At 36.4% G+C, this 12,268-nt stretch overlaps 1 protein-coding gene across 2 annotated transcripts in view; it reads left to right on the plus strand.

Annotated features, from left to right (window-relative positions):
* Positions 1-300: 300 nt before the first annotated feature.
* LOC121323048 (nck-associated protein 5-like) overlaps positions 301-12,268 on the plus strand; it is a 129,309-nt gene continuing 117,341 nt past the window's right edge. For both annotated transcript variants that reach the window (XM_041263770.1, XM_041263771.1), the window contains exon 1: positions 301-463. The gene's annotated coding sequence lies outside the window, so the exon portion shown is untranslated. The remainder of the gene's footprint in view (positions 464-12,268) is intronic.

Genomic DNA, 12,268 nt, shown 5'->3' on the forward strand with positions numbered 1-12,268 from the left:
TGATTATGATTGCAGCAGATGGGCTGGATTGGACAGCCGATCCCAGGCAGTTTTCTTAGAGCTGGGAATTAATAGGCCCAGTCGTAGGATCGCACACAGAGCATCAGCAGTACGCTCTTGATCTGCTCTAAGCTCCCCTCACCGAGGAAAGTGCCACCTTCAAAGACAGCGCCCCATCTCAAACACATGTTAAACGTCCCACAGCCTGGGAAAGCCAGTGAAGCACAACAAGAGAGAGAGAGAGAGAGAGAGAGAGAGAGAGAGAGAGAGAGAGAGAGAGAGAGAGAGAGAGAGAGAGAGAGACTGGTGTTTTGCAGCCAGTGGAGCTTTCAGCTGCAGCGTGGATGGAAAGTTTATCAACTCAAGAATCTCTTGTTTGTGGCTGCTGTTGTGACTGCTTGTAGGATTACTATGCCTGTTATTTGAAGAATTTCATCCATCAGGATGTACAACCACAATTGGGGTAAGCTGCTGGACTGCTGGAATTTTGTGCATTTTTTCATTGCATGCATACAAGGATGAGAATGTATTTGTGCCCATACTGTACCCTGTGTGTGCATGCATATATTTACAGTGTTTTATTTGTCTGCAGTATGTTTCTCATTAAAGCTAAGAGGTTGTGTTTTAAACTGCTTGTTTTGCACCTTGTAGACTGCTTGCAAATCGATGTTGGTGATTTTTGGATTCTAAATATAGTGTGATAAAGGCAAAGACTGGAACTACATGCTCATGTAATGCCATAAAACTGAAAGCATGCCATTTCTCATATGGGCACATGGGAGCAGAGAATACACTTGTTACTATATATTGCTAGAAAGCCTTTCATACATTCATGAACGCTGTTGGTGAACTTCAGGTCTACAGTCATTTTAAATAGTCGGTTTTATTTGAGATGCTCAAATGTGTATGGGAATACAAGCTTTAAAAAGCCTCACTATTTAGCTGTGTAGTGGTGGGAAAACAATTGTGTGCCCTGTTGCTGTTAGCAACTGCATGGGCTGAATTGCAGCATGGCTGTAAGCAGCTTAATTCTGATTGATGGCACAAAAATCTGACACATATAGTTTTTAGCAAAACCAAAGGATATTTTTGTGCAGCTTTGTGTACACAGATATTTATGCCAGTCTGATTACAATTTTATCTTGTGGGTTAATCCCCTTGCAATATCCAATGTGATCTGTCATGCTTTGAATCCTCTCTGTTGATGCAAGTGACTGGGGTCTAATTTGTGCCTTTCATTATGCATGCAGGTATTGTGGCAGATAAACAGAGCCATTCAAGTGCCTTGCACCCCTGGCCAGTGGAGGAATATCTAACCAATGGATAAGGGTTAGGAGAAACGCGAATGTCTGATTGCAAGTTACTCTTACGTTAATGCTAATTTCTAGCATAGGGTTTCAGGAGCTGCTTGTCAGTGAAGTGGTTGGTAATAAACCATTCCCTAACTGAAACTCCATCACTGCTCTCTATCGTTGTTTATTACAACCCTTATGCCTCACAAACCATTTGAGAGTGGGACTGTTGGGTTAAGAGCATCATCGATGTGGTGTGTATTTAGTGAAGCAAACGTTCCCTCTTTGCTTTGTGAGAGTAATGAGCGCCAGTGATTTATTAAAGCCTCAAATGCAGTGGAATGTATTGTATTTGGAGCTTTGTGTGACACACCACGAGGATAATAACCCTTAATGCGTTAGCCCCACTACCTTTAAAATCTGAATCCCCCATCTGTTGTTTTTGGAAAAAGAAAACTATTTAGGGCTGTGCCTTTTGGAAAGCTAAATGCTTTTAATCTAAAAGCTGCACTCTACTGCACTCAATCCCCAAATGTATCCATGCAGTTATAAATATATCTCTAATATATAGAGATAGGTAAAGCCAAAAGTAGCAAATTAGGATTTTGTATAGCAAAATCTTAAAAAAAAAAAAGCCTCAGATTGCAAATAAGAACTTGAATGGGGCAGCTTAAAAACAAAGGACTTCATGTTTTTTTCTTTTTTCTTTTGCTGTGGCTTGCTTCAAACACACCTGAGGTTTGAATGTCTGTGAAACAATTTGATATGCATGAAAGGATATGCATGAAATTAAAGTAAATATTCTGATGTCAAAAAGTAATGCTTAAAAAGATACAAATCCATACACAGCAGAAGCTTAATCAGCCAGCATAGAGCAGACACTAAGAATCAGGTAGTGGATAAACATGCATCCAGCCCACTATCAGAAAGAACTGCAGAACTGTCTTGAGACCTTTTCCACTGGTTAATACCACGAGGCATCTTGAGAACTCCTTGCTTTTGAGTATGCTAGCCTGGTTGTAGTTTACAGACTATTGCACCCTGTTTGGAGATCTGCATGTATTGGCCATTATTGCATTTTTTCAGCTCCATGCTTCCCAGTGAATTAGTCTAGGAGGTCAAATTAAATTACTCAGGAATGTCAGAAAGTCACAAGCCTGGTATGGATGTGGCCAGGTGATAAAGCATTTCAAACTATTGTATCAATTTCCTAGGAATTCTTATGAAGTAGAATAGGTAAGTCATTAATTTGAGCAGCTCCTTTCAGTACTCTGCTGTTTGGGGGCATGCTTAATTCCCCCTGGGGTGCATTGGTCATTAAAGAGATTTAATGAACAAGTAATGGTAGAATGCTTTCTCAACACCTATAACGACTTCATTATCAAGTGTCTCTCTCTCCCAGCTCTTGCCCAGTTTCAATGCCACTTGATGACACAGGGCTGTATTTAAAACTTATGTTGATAGTCTAAATGGTTAAATCCCAGACAATTTAGAGGAGAGAAAGGAATTTTGCTCTGCAAAATTCTATATGTTGGCAGGTTGCACCTAGAGATTCTAGTTGGGCTAATCACCACTTATTTATTTATTTTTTTTTACCACTGCCCCCCCCAAAAAACAGGCTTATATCGACAAACATTTAAACCATTTAATCTCCTTGTCCATAACTATAAAACACATAACATCTATGGAGACACGAAGACCCGAAATATTTGTCAACAAATCGTAGAAGCTTCTTTGTAGCAATATCTATGTGTTTAAACTCTTCATAGCAGTGCCCTGCAAATCAACCTCTAAATGCTCCCAAAACAATGTTAAACTTTTTTCTTTAACCCTTTCCACTGTATGTTTGCTATAAGCTTTTGGATCGCTATGTGTAAATATTTTCAAATCCTATGTAAAGAGTACAGCAAATCAGATAGTTTTACCCGTATTAATTTCCACAAAAATGGGCAATAACTAAAAGTGTTAATATAACAGTTCATTGGAAAATTAATTCTCCGGTCATTTCTGAGTTAGTCTGAACGGTCCATTGTATAGGCTTGTTGCCGTAGTCGACTTCAGCTCCGAACATCGGATAAAGTCGAGCTTTGTGATATTGCTAGTTTTAAGGTTCGAAATTGCTAATTCTCGTAAAATGGCAAACCTTTTATAAGGGACAGGTAAAGTGTGTACCGTACAGAAAATATTCCCCTTCACAAATTTCCCACATGTAACTGTCTCAGAACGATATTCCAAGTGCTCTATATTGTGCTCTGTTTGAGTTTTTTTTTGAGGTTCCGGCAACGATATGTCCTGGACAGAGATACAAGTCTTATAAAAAACTAAAAAAACAAAAGTCGTTTTTATACCGACCTATTATAACAAAAACGTTATTTTGGACCGAGTCCTACTATCTCATTACTTAGTGGCATCAGCCTTTGTAATGTGTGCAGAAGACTTCAAATGTCACCTCATCGTAAACATTAAACATCAAATTTTGTAATATGTAGGTCGCAATCTCTCTATAAATGTAGTTTTATGACATTTACTTCTACAAAAACTTTTATTGCAATAAGTTGGGAATTAATATATTCAATTCACCTAACAAATTTTTCATTGTTAAGTTGATTATAATAAGAACAGAAACTGTTCGATTAACCATTGTCTTTTGACATGTCGGGTCGAGTAGACTTAGTTACTGCCCAGTCTACCCTACTCCGGACTTTCCTTTCGAGCTTGTGACGTAACGAAAGAAAGTCTCGAATGGGCCTTGAAAAATCTCTTTTTGCAATGGTATTTTCTGTACAACGTTACCATGCAACGTGGTAATGCTCCCACACTTATTTGTCTTTGTGGTATGGTTACGTTGAAAGACCATTACGTAGGTCTTGTATACAGAAACAACTTACCAGTATACTATCTGTAGCCAAAACTGTAACTCAAAGGCCAACAATTGTAACAACCTGAAATATGACAATGGTGGAAACACGTCGTGGGATTATGACACCCAAAAACGTTACAACATATGTGGACTGAACTGTTAGATACTTTTAGTTTTATACCACCATCTGTGTCCTTGTATGGTCATGACACGATAAGTAGATTGGAGTATCGATGAACAACCGATAAGTGAAGAATTTAAGAAAGTTTTGGCTCTTCATCTAATTTCATACATCACATGTAACATTCTTGAACAATTTATGGTCATGAATGTAGATCGAGTAACGTACCCTGATAGATGACACACTAGTTAACCCCTACAAGAACACAGGTACTTAAAATTATTACAAGAACATACCATTGGGGACTATCAAGCAGTGTGTTAATGTGTCGTCCTTATTACTTCCAAATGTAGCCATAATTGTTCAATAGGTACCCTATGTTATGACATTTCCATACTAGTATGGTTACACCCATAAAGGTATAACATAGTTATGTAATGTCTCATCCAATAGGTACAAGACACATAAGTGGTCTATACAGAACAACGGTAATCTAAACTTATCAAACTTTCCACTTTGAATGTAGAAATTATTTTTCAAAACAAAACAAAACAGAATTGACGAACGGTTAAACACACCAACATAAAACTCGGGGTGTGACCAAAGAGTCATTCATAAAATGATAAAGTCGTTAGGTATATCGAGTAGATAAATTTTCGGATTAAGAAAAACTTTTCCTAAGTAAATGAATCAGTTGGCAGTAATACTTTCAAACCGTACTTTACATGGAAAAAAAGTATTTTTTTTTTTTTTAGAAAAAAAAAATATACCCGCGGAAGTATACAATTTCCTGACACATTCTTTTAAAGTGTAGACTAAACATGATGTGCAGGATGCTTAGGCCTTTTGCAATAGTCACAAATCAAAAGGAATTCATAAATGCTCAATCAAACAGGTATTAAATGTGGGATATATTCATTTAATACACACAGTCTGTAAAGCGACCATGTATGTTTGCTGCAAATTCCTTTGGGTTAAGCTAAATTGCTTTAATCTTTTGTTCTCCATCTTTCGCACCTTGCTTTAAAACAACAAAACAGTAAAACTGTTTGTTATGCTTTCAAAATAAACATGATATTTAAAAAAAAAAGATTGTGCTGGAACTAGATCCTTTTCCCTGCCAGATCTGCCTTTTCACCAAGAACTAAAGGGTTCTTTCAAGTCTAAAATGTTACCTTATTCTTTTTGCTCTTTCAGTGTATTTTGACAGAGCAGATTACACATGATGTAAACATGTGGAAACAGTTAAAAAATCAATTAAGGAATAAAATCATGGGTGGTTCAAAAGACATCTATAGTAGGTTTCGGTAAGGCTAATATTTAGTTATGTAAATTGGTATGTTCAAAGATCAAATATTATTAAACCCCAAAGCCTTCAAACACATGTGTAAGCTAGTGAAGTTTTGCAAAAACAGCATTCTGTGTAAAAGAGGAACTCTGTGTATACATGGAACATTCCACCACTTTCTCGTTCTAGGTTTCTACAATTCCAAATGAATGAAATCTTTCAGTACTTTCAAAATACCATTCTATGAGCAAAAAAATAATAATAATAATAATAATAATAATAATAATAATAATTAATAAGAATAATAATAAAATTTATTCAAATGGCTAGGTGGCTCATTAACCACAAACTGGTCTTTAACTTTCACCCTCAATAAAATGGCTTACAGTAAAAGTGTTGTACTGGTAAGGGGCTCTCCTGTAGGAGATGTGCAGGATGCTTAGGCCTTTTGCAATAGTCACAGTAGGTCCTCAAAAGGAATTCATACATAACTTCAAAACACTCAATCAAAAGGTATAAAATGTGGGATATATTCATTTGAATTATACACACAGTCTGTAAAGCGACCATACATGGACTGGCATGAGTGCAAATTCCTTTGGGTTAAATTAAATTGCTTTAATCTTTTGTTCTCCATCTTTCACACCTTGCTTTAAAACAACAAAACAGTAAATACTGTTTGTTATGTCTGCTTTCAAAATAAACATGATATTTAAAAAAAAAAGATTGTGCTGGAACTAGATCCTTTTCCCTGCCAGATCTGCCTTTTCACCAAGAACTAAAGGGTTCTTTCAAGTCTAAAATGTTACCTTATTCTTTTTGCTCTTTCAGTGTATTTTGACAGAGCAGATTACACATGATGTTAAACATGTGGAAACAGTTAAAAGACACGTGCAATTAAGGAATAAAATCATGGGTGGTTCAAAAGACATCTATAGTAGGTTTCGGTAAGGCTAATATTTAGTTATGTAAATTGGTATGTTCAAAGATCAAATATTATTAAACCCCAAAGCCTTCAAACACATGTGTAAGCTAGTGAAGTTTTGCAAAAACAGCATTCTGTGTAAAAGAGGAACTCTGTGTATACATGGAACATTCCACCACTTTCTCGTTCTAGGTTTCTACAATTCCAAATGAATGAAATCTTTCAGTACTTTCAAAATACCATTTTATGCAAAAATAATAATAATAATAATAATAATAATAATAATAATAATAATAATAATAATAATAATAATATAAAATTTATTCAAATGGCTAGGTGGCTCATTAACCACAAACTGGTCTTTAACTTTCACCCTCAATAAAATGGCTTACAGTAAAAGTGTTGTACTGGTAAGGGGCTCTCCTGTAGGAGTTCTGCTTTGAGATACTAATAGATACTGCAGCCTGGTTGAATGTTGGTCCACGATATTCATATAAAGACTGGTATTTACTATTGAGCACTGTGAATGTCTGTAATGATATAAACATGCACAGTATATGGAAAGTCTGTGGTTAGGGGGGGGTCATGAGGATGGAATTCAGTTCTTCCCTTAATGGCTTGTTAACTCCAGATTGCAGTTACTGTACTTATTTCTTTCAAAATATATTAAAGAAAGCTCTCTTGAGATGAATCTCTTTCTTTAAGTGGGTTCACTGAAGAGACATATCATGCAAATGCGTACAATACAGATTAAACAAAATAATTAGAACAGACTTGTACAATACAGATTAAACAAAATAATTAGAACAGACTTGTGAAGAACAACAGCTAAAACTGAACAGCAAATGAATATATTTATATATATATATTATATATACATATATATATATATAATATATATATATATATATTTATATATATTGACCGTCTTTGTATTTTGCATGATCTATCACCAATATTGTACAGTTATTTAAATTGTCTGGGTAAATTGAGATACTGTCAGATAGAGTGACGTAAGATAACATACACAGTGAGCCTGAATGAAAGGTCCTGATTGTCTTGGAAGTTGACAATCTTAAATTAGTTTGCTATCTGCCAAGTTTCAAAAGTTGCTTCTGAGCTTTGCATTCAGACTTGGTTATCTTACAAAAAACGTTTCTGGAGGTGTTTTGTCCTGAGAAAGTTTATTACTTGAGATTGCTAGACAAGAATGCACTTCTTTCAGATGGCTTTAAATAGCTATAACAATTACAATAAGACTTTGAGGTGCTGCTGTACTGCCTCTTTAATACATGTCAGAGGTGATGGATGTCAATGTGATCCACCTGTTTCAGATGATCCCGAGCTTTAAGAGACATGCATCTCTTTGGTTTTCAGCCTTTTCATTTCACGGTTTGCGTGCACAGTGGCTCATGATTCATACAATACAAGACAATGCACAGAGTGCCTTTTAAAACATGCAACTCAAACCACTGCACATGAGCCGGAGTTGGTAAACCCGGGAAAATAAAATAAAAAAACGTGACTCGGGTTTCTGAAGGCAATAGCTTTGTGCGCGCCTTACATACTACAGAATTTGTATACTGTAAGCTTGTTCTGAAGGATTTTATCTATTTACGTAATTTAACAGATGAGAGATAGACAGTATGTGTCATCTGAAGCTGTCGTTTTATAGCTTGATCTGCAAACAGGGAACCATGACTGATTGGAATTAGGATCTTGCTTTTTTTTTTTTTTTTTTTAATCCTATTTTAAAAACCATAATCCCTTGTTTAAGAAATGATAACCCAGGCGTTTACAGAAGTTATAGTACTTCAATCATATACAGAAGCACTGCAGTGAGCATCAGTAAGTATTTTGACATATGTCAATGTGCGTTTTTATTTTATTTTATCGATACGAACTGGCATTGTACTCCAGCGTGGGCATTGAAAAATTCTACTAGTCTGCGATCCACATTTCATTAGCCCACATGGGGTTTGTGTCCTATTTAGATCAATAATAAGTAGAAAAAAACAGAACATCATCAGAGAGCAATGAAGAAAGTAGGCTATATCAGCCTTGCATTGTTAAAATGAGTATATGGTGCTGGTTCCCAGGAGTGGCTGTTCTTCGCAAGGCTGCTGCATTGACCTGTGAGAAGGATGCAACTGCATATTTATGTGGCTAGCTAACACCAAGGAAGCTGTAATACTTCTCTTCCTAAGATATGATAATTCTTCTAATAGAGCTGTCTCAGATGAGAACAATAGTGATACAACAGTATTCCTGGAAAATACAGGTTCCCAGACTGGTGTTCAAGACAGCAGCACACAAAGCCCTGAGTGAAAGTAGCAGTTTAATTTTATGTGCTATACTTGGAAAATAGCCAATTGGCCCCAGAAGATAGTTTCCATAGCTACTGTCCTGAACAGAAAAAATATATATAAATGCTGCTGCAGTATCTTTCCTTTATACCTACTTGCTTCCCACACTGGCTTTCAAAACTTTCAGTTTTTTTTGTTTTTTATATTAAATGTAATTTATTGTTGGTCAGGTGTAATGTAAAAAGTAACCTTCTGTACTGACATGTACAGTATGCAACTGTTTTGTGATTTAAAATAAGGATAAGGATATATGTGTTTTTGTTGCTCTTATTCAATATGTTACACAAAGAAAACAAAGCTGTATAGTTTTTTTTTTTTTTAGCATGATCTGCAGATAACAAATGCAATACCACATCTGGTTGACATAGCTGTTGTAGATCCTACAAATTTTGTTTATTTACAAATACATTTTAGCTTACTATAGTTTTGGATCATTTTGCACCCATGCTTTCCGCATTTGTGGCCAGACTGCTTTTAAAAATCAAGCAATCCTGAGTATGATAGTTTATCAGGGCTTCATAATAGTGTTGACTTTCCAAAGATTCCTGATAAGCTTGTTGTGAAAGGCTCTTTGGAAAGGTATTTGGTATTTTGTTTTGCTCAAAAACGCTATTAAGAGCTTGACATTAACTCTAAAGCTGGAAATTATGTACTATACCCAAAGGCATACAATGTAAGGAAGAACATCTTATGCGTGTGATGAAACTGTAATAATCTACTTGAACTATCTCTCAAGGCAGATAATGTCAACTGTTTCTATCTGTTATTAGGAATGGTGATTCAATTTAAGTATGCCAGATGTGTGTATCCATCCACTTGCAGTGATTTGAAACTTATCTGCAAGATGACTACATTTCTTTTAAATAAAATAATTGTCAGTTTTTGCTTGTTCTGTTTGGTTGTGTGTATAATGATCCACTTAACAGCATTAAATGACAGCTCTTACAGTGCAGATCAGAAGCTGGTTCTGTCAATGCCAGAAAGCCTATTGTTGACTACGATGAATTCAACTGAACCAATATGGAAGCTAATGTCAGACAAAGTACTTTACTTGTGTGAGGGGGAGGTGTAAGATAGACAAGACTGCACCCTCTCCCAACTGCTCTCTCTCTTCAGTTTACATAAAGAGTGTCTCTGTTTGATTAAATGGAATACAACCCTAAACAATGCATTGCAGTAGTATTTCAGTGTGTTTTATGAGTTGATAAACAGTATATCTGTCCTGTATAGAGCACAGTTTTTATGTTTATATGGGAACCCCTGCTGGAGCGCTTGTTTCTTTGGTCTAGGTCCACAACTTGGTGTGTTTGGGTAGCTACTGTCATAGAGTAAAGCCTACTACAGTAAGTGCGTATTCCATATTTGCACTGTCCATTATTGAGGCGCACGCAGTCAAGCCTGTTTGAGTTTGTTCTGATAACAATTTTAAGGAAAATGTGGTGCTTGGTGCTGTAGTAAAGGACTACTCAATGGAGTATCATTAAGCACTATAGAAATCAAGGTGTTTTGGTCAGTGGCAAGACGATTGGATGTGTACGCTTTAAACCAGGAACTTCCAGCTTGTAGTTGCAGTTTCAACTGCCATCGTTAGTTCAGGTTAGTCGTGAAGTTTATATTTCAGTAATGAACTTGTGATCCCTATTAAATGAGTCATGTTTCTGCAGTCATTTCCAGCAGGCAAGTATTGTAGACAAATATTGTACAATTACAGGAAGACTTGACCCTGACAGTAAGAAAGACTGAGAGTAATGTTTTCTGAAAGTATATGGAGGAAATACTTTTGTGAACATTTAACAATCTTACCATTCTTAGCTCCTGTATTGATTTATAAGATGTATTAACCATTAAAATGTGCTGATGTGTGTTACTGAGGAATGTGGTACCGTAAAATACATAAAAAAAAAAAAAAAAAGATTGAGAAGGTGGCAGCTGGCCAGCACTGTATTTACAGTGTTTTTTTTTTTTTCTCTTGGCAAATCTCTAGGTTTGCCATTAATTGCAGAGCCATTTATTTCAGCTCAGTGCAAACAGCAGGAGAAAGATGACGTGTCAATCTTGATTTATTCTGATTTCCTTAATATATTTGTTGAGCGCAGCTTTCTCATGGTAGCTGCTGTGCAGAATTCAAGTCTGAAAAAAAAAAAATGCCAAAAGAAGAGTTTAGTGAGCCAGAAGTGAACAGCCCTGGGAATGGATTGTACTGTGGAGATGTTACATTCTGTCTCTGAAAATGACCGTTTATTATTTAATAATTACTTCCAGCTACACCTCTGGCACAAGTAATCTGCATATATCTGTATACCGGGCATTTGGATTTACAAGCAATGTTTAACACTTTGTTGTCAAAATGGAATTAGATCTCATTTTCAATTATTTTCAACTGATTTCTCATTAAGGGTCCATTGGAAACAAGAAACAAACAAATGCAAGCTGAATTAATCACCCTTCTTGCAGTGGGAAGCTATATGTTGTTGATCTTTTTAAATGGTGTTGTGTATACTGTATGCTTTTGAAAAACATTACGTGAAGCACTTATCCCTTTTAGATAATGTATTACAGATCGATGGGTGAGTTGCAGTCAGGGGCATATGGTTACAGTACAGTAGTTCTGCCCATTGTGACTTTCCATGTGAAAATAAGAGGAAGTTAATTGGTTACCTAGACAGATGGAGGGTGAACAGTACAGCAGCTCCAAACAGAGGTTGGTTAGAAGGGCATCAGTGCCAGTGGTGCACCCTGTGTGATGCAGAGGTGAGGTGAATTACAGAATAATTACAGCCCTGCCAACTACACCACTTGGAATATTGCTTGGAGAGCAACTGTATTTGAGATTTGGGCACAGCATGTTTAAATCTGGAAGTGGGTCAATGTGACTTCTCACTCAACACCAGAAACACCAAGGAAGTTGTGAACTGGAACTAGTATTTTTGGAATATAGTTATCCCAAACTAACATACAAGATGTTATTTCTTTATTTGAAATTATTATGTAAGACAATTACATCAATAAAGGCCAGGTTTTAAGGTGCTTAGTGTCTCATTTATGAGCACTCAAAGTTTCCCAGTCATTGGCTAAGGATTATTTTGCACTGTTCTGTCTTTCCCTAAAGAGTTTAATTAATACAATGTTTTTGTTAAGGAGACTATTAACATACTATTGGCCTTTTCCTAATTCTTATCTTCCAAAAGACTTAAAGATTCAAGTGTCCAGTTCTAGCCTTTGCGGTTTTCTGAACAATAACCACCAACAGGCTATCTGTCATCTCGACACTAATCCTTGCCCGTGGTCTGGCCACTACTTGATTCTGTGTAGTAAGTGGCCCTGCTGTTGCTAGCTCTTGGGGCAGTACCTCCTGGGACGTGTGTTTGACAAACAACTGCCATGTCCCTCCCCCCTTCCCTATCTTCTTAAATCTT

Source organism: Polyodon spathula, chromosome 11, assembly GCF_017654505.1.
Source record: "Polyodon spathula isolate WHYD16114869_AA chromosome 11, ASM1765450v1, whole genome shotgun sequence".
NCBI lineage: Eukaryota > Metazoa > Chordata > Actinopteri > Acipenseriformes > Polyodontidae > Polyodon > Polyodon spathula.